The sequence below is a fragment of the Salvelinus namaycush genome, chromosome 34 (assembly GCF_016432855.1).
Source record: "Salvelinus namaycush isolate Seneca chromosome 34, SaNama_1.0, whole genome shotgun sequence".
Lineage (NCBI taxonomy): Eukaryota > Metazoa > Chordata > Actinopteri > Salmoniformes > Salmonidae > Salvelinus > Salvelinus namaycush.
In genome coordinates, this window is record NC_052340.1 from 4,531,214 (window position 1) to 4,548,156 (window position 16,943).

Sequence of the window (16,943 nt, forward strand, 5' to 3'; positions counted from 1 at the left end):
CTGTAGTGTGGTTTTCCACTTTAATTTTGAGTGTGACTCCAAATCCAGACCTCCATGGGTTGATAAATTTGATTTCCATTGATAATTTTTGTGTGATTTTGTTGTCAGCACATTCAACTATGTAAAGAAAAAAGTATTTAATAAGAATATTTCATTCATTCAGATCTAGGATGTGTTATTTTAGTGTTCCCTTTATTTTTTTGAGCAGTGTGTATATATATATATATATATATATATATATATATATATATATATATATATATATATGCTTCCACAAGTCCTGCGACCTCTTAAAATCCTCCCACGACCCCCCCCCAGTTGAGAATCACTGTTCTAAACCCCTTAGTCCTGTCGATGTAGATGCACAGAGTGCATACTGGGCTCAACATATGCAACCGTTGATGTTCCAGAAAAAAAGGTGGGGGATAAAAAGCTACCAGCTCAAGGGGAAGACGCATCAAAGATGGGTTAATAATCTTAGGGATAAAGGTGGAGTTAGGCCACAATGATACACTATCGTCACTGGGTGCAAATTGTGCACATGACATGTGCACCGAGTGTGCATGAATGTCACTTATACGCTTGGCAGAGGCCAGTGCTAATAATACCTCTGTCTTAAATGAAAGCATCTTCAGATCCACCTGATCCAGGGGCTCAAAAGGCTGTTGGCATAGAGCATCCAAAACAACTGTCCCCTGACAAGTCCCCTGACGCAAACAATGTGCACCATTCATAAAACAAGCAACAAGGGGTTGTTCCGCCACTTTCGTGCTCCCAAAACCCACATGACAAGCCAAAATTGCTACCAGATATACCTTAATAGTAGAAAAAGCCTTTCCTTTGTCTAATAATTGCTGTAGAAACGACAGGATTACCGGGCCAGAGCACTGGAATGGCACCGTCTGTTATTTAGTGCACCATTCCTCAAACGTGCCATTTACAATCATAAAGGGATCTGGTGGATGAGGCTCTAGCACTGAATAGTCTAAATACCATTTTGGGGAAACCCGGCAGTGTTCAAATTGAACCGTTCACGGGACAGGCCCAGAGTGCCTGGAAAATCTCTCTGCGCGCCTGGCACTGTAGGTCCCGATGCAGAGGGAGGGGCCACGGTTGACCACACAGTTGCGTGATCTCCGCTAGCCAGTGTTTCTCTGGACAATGTGGTGCTATTAAAATGAGAGAGAGACCCTTCTTCCGTACCCTGGCTAGGGTGGGGGAAATCAGGGCCAGTGGGGGGAATGCATACAGGAGGACGTGTAGCTACTCCCATTGGTACATCCCGATCCCTCAGGGAAAATAACTGTTGACACTTTATTCTCCATTGATGCATAAAGATCCACTGCTGGAATGCCGAAGTGCATCCAAACCTGACTGGCTACCTCTGGGTGGAGCTTCCACTCCCCATATAGGGGGTTCCCCATGGAGAGTAAATCTGCCCTCAGATTCAGTACATGAGTAGCTCTCAGTGACTGGAGATGCACACTGCTCCACATAATCAGTGTGTGTAAGTGAGAGGATCGCAGTCCCCCTTGTCTGTTTATGTAAGCCACGGCGGTCATATTGTCTGTTCTGACCAGAACATGACGACCCTCCAGAAATTGTAGAAACGACTTTAATGCGAGGGACACCGCAAGAAGTTCCAGGCAGTTTGTGAGTAAAGTGGAGGTGGGGTTCCCACACCCCATTGATCGTTATGCCCTCGAGGTTCGCACCCCAACCCGAGAGAGATGCGTCCGTCATGACTACTTCTCTGCATAAAACAGTGCCCATCTGTGACAGAAACATTGGTTGTCTCCAGGAGTGCAGTGCTACCGTGCGATCTATGGAGACCTGTACGCGGTGATGTTTGTGACGTAATGGGCTTTGACCTAGAGAAGAGACCCATATTTAAGCGTCCTAATGGGATGACCACTAAAGCCGATGCCATCAAACCTAGCAGCCTCAGGCATGTTTTGAAAGAGACCAGGTTCCCTCTGCGAAACAGTGCGAGACAATTCTGGAATGTTCTTATACATTCCACTCAAAGGCAAGCTTTGAATGATACCGAATCTAGGGTTAAACCTAGGACCGAGATTGTCTGTGTGGGAATCAGAACGCTCTTTAATGTGTTTATTCTGAAACCTAGAAATGTCAGGTGTTCCAAGAGCAGCTGACTGTGTTCTAAGACATCTTGTCTCGATTGAGCACACAGCAGCCAGTCGTCTATGTATGTCATCAGCTGAATGCCCCTCTCTCCGAGTGGGGCAATGGCTGCCTCAGTACACTTCGTAAAAACCCAAGGTGATAGTGAGAGGCTGAAAGGGGGGGACCATAAATCCGTAGATTACGCCTAGAAAAGCGAATCTGAGACATTTCCCGTGGGGAGGGTATATGAAATGTGAAAGTAAGCATCCTTCAGGTCGACGGATAGAACCAATCTCCTGGGCGCACAGAACATAGCAGAGCAGTGTGTGTCAACATTCTGAATGTGTACTTTTTCTATCGTGCCCTGTACCCAGTTTGACACTGCGCATGCCCGCCAGTTCTCTCTCCGCTTTGAGAGCGGGCTGACGGGAATTCCCCCCACAGATGATGCAGCAGCACCCTCTGTTGGGGGGAGGGTGGACGACAGTCCATGACGCACTGCGTATGCTCGGTTGGCCTGCACCAGGAGAGCGCTTATATGGCCTACCACCACAGAAGGAGCGTCTGGGGATCTTAGAGGTTGAGGGGGGTTGACCTGCTGCAACCTGCGCAAAGGTGCGGCAAGGCACTGGGCTGTGTCTTCTTGGGCAGACAGAAGTGGCACCAAAAAGGTCTTTAGGGTCTACTGGAGCATCCAGGATCTTCAGCTTCTCACTATCAGACACCGTGGATAGATTGAGCCATCGCGCCCTCTCCTGGGATATCATGAGCGCCATCGCTCTTCCTGATGCCTGGACGGCGGCTTTAAGCCTCTCTCCTGTAGCTCAGCTTGGTATGCCGAGAGCATGAAGGCGGTGCTGAGAGCCCTCACCGCTGTGGCGACCGACCTGTAGACCTTCTCTGTCGCGGAGGACTGGAAGCGCACGTACTTGGTTGGTAAGGTGGGTCCAGTCGAGGTCATGGAGGACTTCTGGCTGGGGTGTAGATGGGAAGCCACCAATGGTTCGATAGGGGGGCATGTGGGCAATCCCTTCCATGTCAACGCAGTCAAACACCGACCCACCTTGGACAGTGTTTTTGGAGGAGAAAGGTGTACTCCAGGTACGGGTAACCTCCTCCAGGCATTCTGGGAGACTGTTAGTAATTGCCTGGCTGTCCGTTTGGCTTTGGGTAGCCTTTTACCCTCATAGCGGGACGTGGTGGTCTCTGCTACTGCATTGGGCCAGGGAATCACCAGTTTATTTTCAGCTCATTTGCACATGCCCTGCAGGTCCACACCGAGAGCTGGTGGGGGTGCTTCCACTATCAGGCCTGGCATTCATCTCAGTCAGATGATTCTGAAAGGCGGCTGTTGGAAAACTCTATGGAGTCATTGTCGTCTCCAATCAGGAAGCCCAGCAGGGAGGTTGTGAGGTCGTTGTGGGGCAATGGCATCGCTGTGGTCGCCCCAGTTAGTGCTAGCCGTCACTCCAGGATTCCCTGTGGGGATATCCATGGCCTCTGATGAGTAATCGGGGATGCCAGCCCCCATGTTAGAGTCCTGTTGACTCAGGCTAGCTTGTCGTGTGAGACTGTGACGGAAGCTCTTTACAGTGAAAAGGGCACAGTGTGGACAGGTGCCTGGGGAAGCTGACTCTTCCTGGGCATGTTGCAGCCCAAGGCATGCCGATCACACCGAGTGGGTGTTTTTGGCCGATATCTTGTTTCCACAGGAGCATATTTGTGCCGAGCTTCTCCTCGTTTGGGATGGGAGATGCTTTTGTCACCATAGCTAGGATGATATGTTTTTAGCTGTCAGAAAATAACTAGCTTGGGAGTCTAGTCAGATAACCCACTAATTGCTAGTTATCTCCGACGGTGGCACTCGGTGTGATGGCCGGATAACGTTTCCAAAAATACAGATTAGAAAAGATAGCTTATGTAGCTAGTAAAAACCTTTCCTTTCGAAGTAAAAACCACAAAAGCTAGCTAGTGTGGTGGCTAACTTGCTAACGACTAGTTTAGATACAGCCAACTTGGTCGTGAACGAGTTAGCCGTGTTACAGCTGTATCCGTACACGATTTTGTGTGACTCAAAATGGGTTGAAATTTTACCAAGATACAGCAAAAAAATAGGACCATTTGCATTTCAGGTACTATAACATCCCATGTTTATCTTCCAGGACACATTAGCGAGCAACAGCAAGCTCGATACTGTTGAAGTCGGAAGTTTACATACACCTTAGCCAAATACATTTCAACTCAGTTTTTCACAGTTCCTGACATTTAATCCTAGTAAAAATTCCCTGTCTTAGGTCAGTTAGGATCACCACCTTATTTTAAGAATTTGAAATGTCAGAATAATAGTAGAGAGAATGATTTATTTCAGCTTTTATTTATTTCACATTCCCAGTGGGTCAGAAGTTTACATACACTCAATTAGTATTTGGTAGCAGTGCCTTTAAATTGTTTAACTTGGTTCAAACGTTTTGGGTAGCCTTCCAAAAGCTTCCCACAATAAGTTGGGTGAATTGTGGCCCATTCCTCCTGACAGAGCTGGTGTAACTGAGTCAGGTTTGTAGGCCTCCTTGCTCGCACACACTTTTTCAGTTCTGCCCACAAGTTTTCTATAGGATTGAGGTCATGGCTTTGTGATGGCCACTCCAATACCTTGACTTTGTTGTCCTTAAGCCATTTTGCCACAACTTTGGAAGTGTGCTTGGGGTCATTGTCCATTTGGAAGACCAATTTGCGACCAAGCTTTAACATCCTGACTGATGTCTTGAGATGTTGCTTCAATATATCCATATAATTTTACCTCCTCATGATGCCATCTATTTTGTGAAGTGCACCAGTTCCTCCTGCAGCAAAGCACCCAGACAACATGATGCTGCCACCCCTGTGCTTCACGGTTGGGATGGTGTTCTTCGGATTGCAAGCCTCCCCCTTTTTCCTCCAAACATAACGATGGTCATTATGGCCAAGCAGTTCTATTTTTTTTTCATCATACCAGAGGACATTTCTCCAAAAAGTACAATCTTTGTCCCCATTTGCAGTTGCAAACCGTAGTCTGGCTTTTTTTATGGCGGTTTTGGAGCAGTGGCTTCTTCCTTGCTGAGCGGCCTTTCAGGTTATGTTGATTTAGGACTCGCTTTACTGTGGATATAGATACTTTTGTACCCGTTTCCTCCAGCATCTTCACAAGGTACTTTGCTGTTGTTCTGGGATTGAGTTGCACTTTTCTCACCAAAGTATGTTCATCTCTAGGAGACAGAACGCGTCTCCTTCCTGAGCAGTATGATGGCTGCGTGGTCCCATGGTGTTTATACTTGCGTACTATTGTTTGTACAGATGAATGTGATACCTTCAGGCGTTTGGAAATTGCTTCCAAGGATGAACCAGACTTGTGGAGGTCTCCAATTTTTTTCTGGGGTCTTGGCTGATTTCTTTTGATTTTCCCATGATGTCAAGCAGAGGCACTGAGTTTGAAGGTTGGCCTTGAAATACATCCACAGGTATGTGTTTCAACCTGTCCCCAAATTAATATAGTTGGTGTGCGGTGGGGATAGAAAAATCAACATGCATGGAGCCAGTTTGGTCATCATGGGGCAGAGAGGACGAGGTGGCACGAGAGGGATAACTGTCCCTATAATCTGTCTTCTCCAGCATGTGGTGGGTTTTTTTGGCTCACGAAGCGAGGAGTTTTTGTATGGAGGTTAATGAGAGAGTGCCCAATTTGGTTAACAAAAAATGTAATGGCTTGTTTTCTACATGTGGCTTATTTTATCAAATATAGTTGTGTAATTTTTAGGTTGTTAGGAGTGTACTGATATAAGTAGGACACGTGACATTCCGGCAACTTTGACAAAAAATCTTTAACTTTAAATCGGACTTGTGCCTGGTCGTCACTAATTACCAAAGCCACAAAGTCATAATTCCCGCCTTTTTCTAAAATGTATCTTCTTAAAATGTGATTTTTAAACCTAACCTTAACCACACCGCTAACCTTATGCCTAACCCTAAGTTAAGATCAAAAAGTAACATTTTAGTTTTCATGAATTTGTATATAGCCAATTTTGGCTGTGGTGGAAACCGTTGTGCCTGTTGTTCACACGCGAATCTGCCCTCTCATTGGCTAGAATGGTCCCACCTGATCTTGCATCCTCCCGACTGCCTTCTAAACATTTCTTTTCAGTAGCTATATTTCCATTTACTTGTCCATTGATTTTTTTTTGATGTTGTTATTGTCGACATTTAGAAATGTTGCATAGAAAATAGATGCAAAATTACCTAATAGGGTGCGTTTCCATTTAACTATCGTGTGTTGATTAAGAACAGCTGGGTGTAATGACGTCATACAATATTTTTTTCTAAGACGGATGGGACTCGCCACCCTATGGGAACCCCGATCACAGCTGGTTGTGATACAGCCCGGGATTGAAACCAGGGTCTGTAGTGAGATGCAGTGCCTTTGACCGCTGCTCCACTCGGGAGCCCACATATAGATTAATTCCTTTTTTTTTTTTTTTTTTTTAAATAAATTTTATCCCATTTTCTCCCCAATTTTCGTGGTATCCAATCGCTAGTAATTACTATCTTGTCTCATCGCTACAACTCCCGTACGGGCTCGGGAGAGACGAAGGTTGAAAGCCATGCGTCCTCCGAAGCACAACCCAACCAAGCCGCACTGCTTCTTAACACAGCGCGCCTCCAACCCAGAAGCCAGCCGCACCAATGTGTCGGAGGAAACACCGTGTACCTGGCCCCCTTGGTTAGCGCGCACTGCGCCCGGCCCGCCACAGGAGTCGCTGGAGCGCGATGAGACAAGGATATCCCTACCGGCCAAACCCTCCCTAACCCGGACGACGCTATGCCAATTGTGCATCGCCCCACGGACCTCCCGGTCGCGGCCGGCTGCGACAGAGCCTGGGCGCGAACCCAGAGACTCTGGTGGCGCAGTTAGCACTGCGATGCAGTGCCCTAGACCACTGCGCCACCCGGGAGGCCCTCATTAATTCCTTTTTTTATGTAGCATTTTTGTTTTTTTGTTTTTTACTCTGCTTTGTTGGGAATGGGCTCATGAGTAAGCATTTCACTGTAAAGTCTACTCCTGTTGTATTCGGCACATGTGACCAATAAACTTTAATTTGATTTGACAGCGATGTAAGCCCTCTGTTTCATGTCTCAGCCCTCGAAAGCCAGCATGGGATAGAATACAATAATTGACTAATATTTGCCATATTCTAATAATTCTCATGTGCTAACATATAGCCACGGTCTGTGCCAACACTTGCATTCCTGTAGATCTGAAATAATTGGATGGTGAAACAAGCCATATTGCCAATCCTCTTTGCAGATAGCGATGTGGATGAATTGGTCCAACATAATAATAATAATTTATAAAATTTCTTAAAAGTGCTTCAAAGGCAAAAAACAAACCAGCAATACACCATCATGAATAGCCTAACTATAGTTATGTGTAGTATGGAGTATCTACAAATGGCATCCTTTTTAATAAAAAGTGAAACAAATACAACCGCTGACTGTTTACTCATTGCTAATATAACGTATGAGGCATAAAAAGACGCCTGAGCGGCGTCCCCACATCCGTTTTTCAGGGGAAACGGAAGTAAGGTTGAAAAGCGTCAACATCTGCTTGCTTCCATCCCCTCAGAGTGCCTCAGTGCTGTTGCTCTAAGATCGCGAATGCTCATGTGCCAATTGCATCTCAACAAGTAAACCGTCAGTGGTTGTACTGTATTTTGACTAACGTTTTTATTAAAAAGCATGGATTTTAGCAAACAAAGAAAGACATTCAACAACAGAAAACAAACATCGGTACACGGTGAGGGTTTAAGAATTTTCACTTTTGAAGTATCGACTGCTAGCAACTCGAAAGATTCAGAACTTCATTTCGTGGAGTTGAGATCTTGGCTATACAGTACATACCCCATGACCCGTGACAAACAAATTGCAACACAATCCTCATAAGTTAGTAAAGTCTGAAGTCTTTATTGACAGACCAGCCAATTGAGATGCTGTACAGTGGAGTTGAGAGAAATGATCAAGTTTGTCATATAGCATATGGATGACTTTTCTGCAATGAAGGTGTATATATAACAGGCATTATATTATTAAAGGTTCAATGCAGCTGTTTTTTTAAATCTCAATTTCAAATCATTTCTGGGTAACAATTAAGTACCTTTTTACTGTGACTGTTTTAAATTTAAAATGGTCAAAAATAAACAAAAATAGCTTCTTAGCAAAGGGCAATTTCTCAAGCAAGAATTTTGCTAGGATTGTCTGGGAGTGATCTGATTCGGGAGAGAAACTGAAAACTAGCTGTTATTGGTAGAGAGGTTTGGAACTCTCTTTCTTATTGGTCCATTAACTAATTACATCACCAGGCAGGCCAAAACTCCATCCAGCCAAAACAGGCAGATATTTCTCTTACACTAAAAGGGCAGTGTCAATTTCACAGTATTATTCCAACTTCAGTGTGGAATTATATATAAAATACAGAAAATAATGGTTTTGACTGCACTGGGCCTTTAAAGTCATCCAAGGTTAGGTGGCAGTAAAGTTTTGTTGCATTGCTGGTTATACTAGAAATGTATACATTTCTGTGGCAGTGGAGACATGTTTGAGGATAATATTACCTCTAATCTATTGCCCAAACTAAGCTCAACAATGTTGCATACATACATACATACATACATACAGTACATCATGTAGGACGTAAAGAGTTAAGAATTATATATATTAAAAAAAATCTAAATCTTGACAGGCTTTAAAAATTGATTACAGGAACCAAAAATATATAATTAGGGGAATCATCCATTTTAAAGAAAGGTACATTTTTCAGATGGTATAAAACAAGTTAATAGCCTAATAATCTACAGATTAGTTTTTTATACATTTTAAACATGTAAAACAAGTAATATTTATTTTCTATTTCTCAAAACTGTAACGAAATCATAGATGAGTGAAAGATAGTAGGAAGAAAAGTGAATAGTTCAGTTTAGGCAATTGAATCAACACATGATTACAATACTCATTAATCCTGTCTTTAAAACCAGACACACTCCAGTGCAACAGTAGAATGTCCTCTGGCTATGCCAAGGCTAAACGACATGTAAACATTCTCTGTTTTTGGTTCTTCTTGCAGGTCAGTCCTTTGAACTGTCTGTGTGCCATCATCAGTCCCACCCTGCTGTACATACAAATGAAGTCCATGTAGAGTTTGGCGTCCTCCACATCCAACAGTTGGACCTCCTCAGGCTTCTGGAACTTCTACCGAGAGACCGGTAGAGGGGCTAATGGTCTGTACACATTGCAAGCGACAAGTCATTTGATCGGTGCTCATGGACAAAAAGTAGATCAGGCTGTTCATGCAAGCAGATGGAAAAATAAGTTACTACGTTGTTTAGGTTGTGCTCGGGTAGGAAAAAATAAATAAAATCCCTCTTGCTGTATGTACTGACTAGGAGAAGCATGTGCCATTTCAAAGTGGTAAGAAATGATCTAGATGGTGAAACATTATCAATAGTTAGTCCCAGCAGGTACCTGGAGGTTGGTGGATGCAGCACCAACCAGGAGCCCTAGTGACTGGGCTAGCAGGGCCGTGCAGATGGACAGGGCCAGAAAGAGCAGGAGGCCTCCGGATGCTGATCTGTCATCCAGTACACTATACTGCAGTACATGACGGGGCAGAGGACCAGGGGAGAGGGGGTTGTACTGTACATAAACACTGGGTGGCACTGCTTTATCTGTTTGTATTATGCTGTTGGGTTCTCTGAGACACACACACACACTTTCTCACTTGCACACACATAGACAACCACACACGCAAACAAACACACATTTTGCTGTGTGCCTGCTTTGTTTGGATGACCAACTCAACTGGAATGGAATGTCAGCCATAGTCTTAGCCAGATAGTAAGCCTTCAGGCTGTACCAGTAGTTTAGATGTTCCCTCAGAAAAACTGACATCTCCAGAGGAACTGCAGGTCAGACATTAAGAAACGGCAAACAATAATTAAACAGTCTGCCTTCATGGATCCTAGGGGATCCCTGGGAAACAATAACGTTTGTTGCTGAATGGACTATCCAATCCAGGTTTTATGACACCTCATGCCGATTGTAAATCTTAAACGCTAACATCCAAAAAGTGAATATTGGAAAAATATTTCTAAGATAGGAATGTTAGGAATGGTCAGTGGGGATCTAAAGAATAATCATGTCATATTGTTTTTCATTTTGTGATGTCATTAAAAACTATAACAAAAATAATGTAACTTGAAGAGCTTTCACACTGTATGTCAGGTTTACATCCTTTATGTAGTGTAGGAAATATAAAGAACAATGAAACTATTTTTTTAAGATAGGAACATTAATTTCGTTTTCTAACGAGATCATAGTTTTCATGTCCTTTGCACATTGACTAAGCCTCGCCACAAATGAGGTCAGAAGAGTGTGTCAGTGTGATGGAACTGCCCTTTTCAACCAGAGTACTTAAAAGGACTCGCTAAGAATGACCAGCAGACGTGAGCTAAACGTTACAAATGGTTGAAACTCCCATACCAGAAAGTGTGCAGCTGTGGCTACACGTTGAAATGGTTGGAAACTCTGAAACTCAACACGAGGTGAAGAAAATAAACTCACTAGACCAGGACATTTGACAATCTGCAGCTGTGATAGTCAAAGTTCTAGATCCCTTTACACTATCTACCCAGGGAAGAAAATAGGCGAGAAGCCCACCTCAGACAATCACTGGTACAGCTTACGTCAGATATCGAGAAACGCGAATCTAAACGACATCCTACTACGCTCATCACCATTGGATACCAGACAACTAAGAAGAAGGATAACCAGAGCCTTACACCCATCGGGCCATTCCCCATAGAAGGGTTGATTGGTTTCAACAGAGAGATGACGAGCAAAGACATCTACACGTAAATACATTGCATTTCTTACCAAAACGGGCACCGGCTCATGTGTAAGGAATATGGTTACTGTGAGCGTAGTTTCGAAATGTACGTTAAATGTCCCTTTTTCCCCATCTCTCTATTCCCCCCACTTCTCCATCTCTGTGTAATACGCTGTCATATCTTGTCAGTCCACTAGGGACTTGTGTATTCTGTGTTATCATTTAGTTAGTTAGTGAATAAATAATTAGATACATTTGTGTAGAACTGAATAATCCAAAAAGGTTGGGGTTCTTGCGGATTCAAGAATTCGGCGACGTTCAGAATGAGACTGATATGAGGTAATGATTAATAAATGACTGTATATCTTATATCATGTTGAGTTTAATTCGGGAGATGGAAACTCGTTAAACAACTTCTTCTGTGGTGCCCCAAATTCCTAATGAGTTAATTATTACACGATTCATTTAATTGAGTAACAAATAAACACGGTTGATTCGATAAATAAGTCATGACATTAATCAAAGTCACGACAGCCTAACATGGCTGATTAATTCATGCACAATTCTGTCACATCACATGTGAGCACGGTGGGCATCAGAGCTCCGAACATGAGGAAGAGCATGGAGAAGAAGAGGAAGCCGGTGTTGTTGAAGAACATGCTGGAGTCGTTGCCGATGTTCAAGTAGAGCAAGCCGATCAGTACTCCTATAGAGATGTGTGACATCAGCCTTAGGTGTGTCAACACCTGAAACCGAAACGCTCACAATGACTCACAGCATGCAAGCCCTCCTTTCTTATACAACTGGCCCAAAATGTTGTTTACAGGCATGCTATTGCAACCATTTAGCACCCAGCTACCTGAGGAATGCCCTTGTAATTCTACTCACATACCTGGTCTTGGCATATTGTTATCAACGTTCTATTGAATAGAATGCAAAACTGTGTCAAAGTGCTTGTGGCAAATGAATGGCTCCCAATGGCTCCTGAGTCCTGTGATAAGAGACAGAGATGAGCATGTCAAGACAAAACACAGTGTCACTGTCTAAAGTGTGCGTGAGTGTGTTTGTGCGCGTGTGTGTGTGTGTCGGTAAATGGGGCTTATTGTTTGGTGATCCTTAACATTAGTACTCACCTTAGGGTAGTTTGTTGGAAGAACAGCAGATGTGTCTTTTTTGTCACTTGAGTTCTTTTTCTATGGCTCACATTCCACCCGGGACCGCCTCAAACAGAACAGGATTCCAGTCTGCATACTCCCCCCGATGCCACTTTGATGACTGGGACAGAGAAAATCCTGTTAACACTTTCTATGAATAGCCTCTTACTAAAACACATTATGCATAGCTAATGAGGCAATAGAACTGCATTTCTAAGGCATTATGAAGAGGGTATTACCAAAACATGGCAGAAGTCTGCAATGTGGGGCAAAAGACGAACAAAGATATTTAGCTGATATTGAGTATGTGTGCTCTGTTCTGAGGTCCCATTGAACTCACTGAAATCTGCCGGGTTGTGGTAGGTGGGGCATGGGAGCCCTAGGTTCTTCAGATAGGGGATGAGGTATGGGACGGTGCCTGACTCAGGATGTACCGCTGTGGAAAGACAAGACAACACATCAGGTGGAGAGAAAGACACAGCAGGTCAGTGGGTGGGGACCTGTGTTTTTCCTGATCACCTGACCCTACCAGAAAAAACTCTGGGCTTTTATAGAATATAACTAGGGGCCTGGAATTTTTCTGGTCTGGTTCCGTGGTTAGGAAAAACTCCTCGCCACACTCAGGGGACAACTGCTACATCTCTGTATTGTCTCTGTGTTAGTGTGTTGTCTAATCATTTGATAGATTGAAGTGGCCGGTTTGTTCCTTATCAAACATCTCAAAGAACTTGGCGCTGGGCTGGTGGATGGTGCAGATGATGGTGTGTCCCCCTAGGGCTAGAGACTTCATGAGGGAAACCACTTAGTAACAGGAGGCACTGTCCAGACCACTGGAAACAAAAGCCATAGAGTGGGAGAGAGTCAGGAAGTAGGACCAGTAGGATACTGGTAGTTGAGAAACAACCTCTATTTCAAATGAATGTGGAATGTACCGTGTAACACTACGGGTTATATATGTCCAATTTACCCCAGCCCCAAAAATCAGGCTACTGATGCCTAAAATAATTCAATTTAATTCAATTCCATACAACTTTATTAATCCCTGAGGGGCAGGTAGAAAGGGGGGGTTTAATCCATGGTAGAGGTCATGTTACGTCATCAGCAGGACCAGGAGTTTTCCCTCCAGGCCCTGTTATCTAAAATGGACTGAAATCTGAAAGCCCTTTAGGACCTAGATCAAGTAATACTGTCACGCTACACCACAAACAAGAATGTACTGTACAAGGGCTTATCTTGTACCATAGTTGATGGATCAGGTGGACAGGTTGTCATGGTGAGCCTCTTACCTGGTTGGCTCATCAAATAACATGACTGGGGGGGTTGTTGACTAGCTCAAGGGCGATTGCCAGCCGTTTACACTGCCTCCCAGATAGGGAGCTGGTGCGGGTGTGAGCACACTCCTGGAGCCCTAGAGCAGTCAGGATCTCATTCACCCACACAAGCACGCACACACATACAGGCACCCACACACAAATAACATTTTCTACCATTAGTAGGCAAACACAAATCTCAGTCATATGTATAATTTCACACATCTGCAAGATGTCTTACTCACCAGGTTTTTTTTTCAATTCCATATTTTCACTGAGCTAAAAGCTGAAAAATCAAATCCATAGAATACAGTAATTTAGCTACGTTTTACTCAGGAAAATGTACGATATCCACTGAAAATGTACGATTTCTACTATTCACCGTGCTGTACATCCAGTGGAAGGCAGCAGACACCACTTTCTTCTTTACTGCATAATAACAAACCATAAAAACAACCTATTCTCCCAATAAGAACATGTGTCTGGGTAATGTTCATTAGGCACCAAACGGATGGAAACGGACTGAAACAGGGAGGGACTACCTAGATTTGTCCATTAATTTCAAAAAAATTCAGTTGCAAAACATTTTTAAATGTTTTCCATTGTGTGCCCTAATGAACACGACCCTGTTCTCTCACCATCATTGCCTCCCGGACAGTGAGGTGCGGCAGCAGCATGTCATCCTGCATGATATAACAGGACATCTGACGAAATGTGCGGAGATCTCTGGGTTTTCCATTCACCAGGATCTTCCCTTTCATGCCTGTTTCCCTAAGGAGGACACACAGGAGTGGAGAATGGATCAATACGAACATTAATTTGACGACTCCTGGTGCCGTGACATGATGATTGATAATAAACACATGGGTTCATTCCATCAAACCCACATTATTGAACTTTTATTTCCACTGTGGCTCTTTCCCCATGGTCAAACACATCACATTGTTGTTTAGAAGATCCCAAAATGGTTTTAGGTACTGTGAAAACCTACTACTAGGTAGAAGTTTGTAAACAAAGACAATGGGTTAACGTTCCAATCACAGTGGAATGAAGCAGAGCAGGTGTACTTTTTGGGAAATGGATGTCAGACAAGAAGTGATCGTTGAAAGTGGGGATGAAAACTTGAATAAGCAAAAAGGATTGCTTGCAGGTAGTGTAAACTATGCAAAAGCAGTGCAGAGCTGTTGCTGAGCGTTAACGTTTCCTGCTCATATGCACATGTAGGACCCCCAGAGACCATGATTCAATCCCTGCCTCAACCCTTTACCCTGTTACACCTATCTCCCTCTCCCTTTCTGATATATCTGAAAAAAACATTAAAATATATGTACGGTTGAGTGGTGTTCCAGTCTCCTTTAAAACAAAAAACTATGCAAAAGAATGATAGCAGCCCTATCACATGTAGCCAGGCAGGACGTTCATCAGAGTGGACTTGCCGGCCCCTGAGGGCCCCATGATTCCAATCAGCTCTCGGCTGCAAAACCTCCCCGACAGGCACTTCAGTAAGGCTTTAAAACCTGGAAAAAGACCAGACACTTAGAGAAGCCCTCTGAAAGATCAGTGAGATTGTATTGTGTAAGGAATAGGTCCATCAATGTCCCAAATGGTATAAATGAATTCACTGACAAGTCGATTCATTTCAGTAATAGGTCAAGTATATTTAAATACAGACTGGTCTAAATATAAGAGCAGAGTCAAAACGTTTTCTATTGATTATCCTGAAAAAAGACTGATGGAGGAAGGATAAATGCTGAGACGAAAGCTCTCTAGATCTTTGAGGCGCCGAACAACTGATTTGTAGTCAGCACTGTATCAAGTCTATCAACTGCTCGATGGCCCCATACACACTCCGGTTGTACAACTGATGTACAACCGATTTGACACAATGGTTGTGATACAGCTGATATTTTTGTGATACAACGGAAACTTTGTCTGCACAAAATTGTTAAGACAACTATTAAGTGGTGTCTCTACACTGGTGTAATTATTTTTGTGCAGAAAACTCTCCGTTGTATCACAAGCGTTGTACCAAATGTGTTGTACATCAGTTGTACAACTTAAGTATGGACAGGGCCCATGTGTGGAATTTAATTATACTGTGGCCATGATGATTTGAAATCATGTTGATTTCAAATCATGTCTAATGGGATAGAAGGTGGAAGTTCTTCGTTAGAGTCAATCACACGTCATTTGTCTGCCAACCCTAACCAAAGTTGACTTATTCTTCAAAAATTGCAGTCTAAACATACGTTGGTTGGCATAGGAAAAACAGCTCTGCCTGATGGTGCAAGATGTATAACCACGTTAAAATGTTCAGTGTGAATAAGGTCCATTCAAATTCACAAAGCATGTCCATAAAGATTCATTGCTATATAGCCTAGACGGCAACATTATCTTACTCCTCGAATAGAAATGCTCCTCGATCACCACGCTACCATCAGAGGTTCACTCATTGATGCAGCCGGGACATTAGCTGTTGAGAATGACCTTTAACCTTTAGTGACCTCTAAAGACATACAGTACACACCTCCTCATGTGTTCAGATTTTCAAATCCGGGCGAAGGAGCACCACCTGGTCTATGGGTTCAGCTGAAAGCCCTACGGTACCAGGGGCTCAGTTACAGAGCAGCAGTGCTGACATAGGCAAACCCTGAGTGATCTTTCCAAGAGCTCAGCCAAAATGTCCAAGGACTCGGAGTAGCAACCACCAATCACGGGGCAACGTTTCCTTTTTGTTTTGGTCACGGCAAGCGACTACAGTCCACGTCATCATCACCGTCAGTGTCACATAGTTTTCTAAGCCAGGAAAGACTCCGGTCGGGAATATTTATTTCCTGTCCAACCAGCCCTACGAGTGACCTCATCAGATGAATACTCCTTGCAGTTGCCGTAAGGTGTTCTCAAGGTGTTCGTATAGTGTCCGTAAAGACGTCCTTCTATTCTCAGTGTTAAGAGAAACTCCCTCCGCATGCCTTAATAGATTTGAAGTGGGGGGAGTATTTCAAAAGTGGCATTTCCTGTTACCAAGTTTCACCGTGTTCCTGATCTCTGTGATCATGTGCCAGCTGGCACACTTCTGTGTCACGATGAATGAAACACGTACACGTGCATGCACACATACACACACACACACACACACACACACAGCCATGTTTACGTTACTTGTCAAGACTTTTTGGTGAGTAAAAATGTATTCCCATTCAAAATCCTATTTTCCTAAAAACCTAAACCTAACCTTAACTCCTAACCCTATTAAACCTAAAATAACATTTTGACTTTTCAGAAATGTTCTTGTTTCCTATCGTGTCAGGATATTCTGGTCCTGACTGACAAGATAGGACAACAAGTACGCATGCACGCACGCACGCACGCACGCACGCACGCACGCACGCACGCACGCACACACACATACACACACACACAGAGAGGCTGTAGGTGTTTATA

General features: G+C 43.7%; 1 pseudogene; it reads right to left on the reverse strand.

Moving 5' to 3' along the window:
• Positions 1 to 2,890: 2,890 nt before the first annotated feature.
• Positions 2,891 to 16,557, reverse strand: LOC120029130 (annotated as a pseudogene).
• Between the last annotated feature and the right edge of the window lie 386 nt (positions 16,558 to 16,943).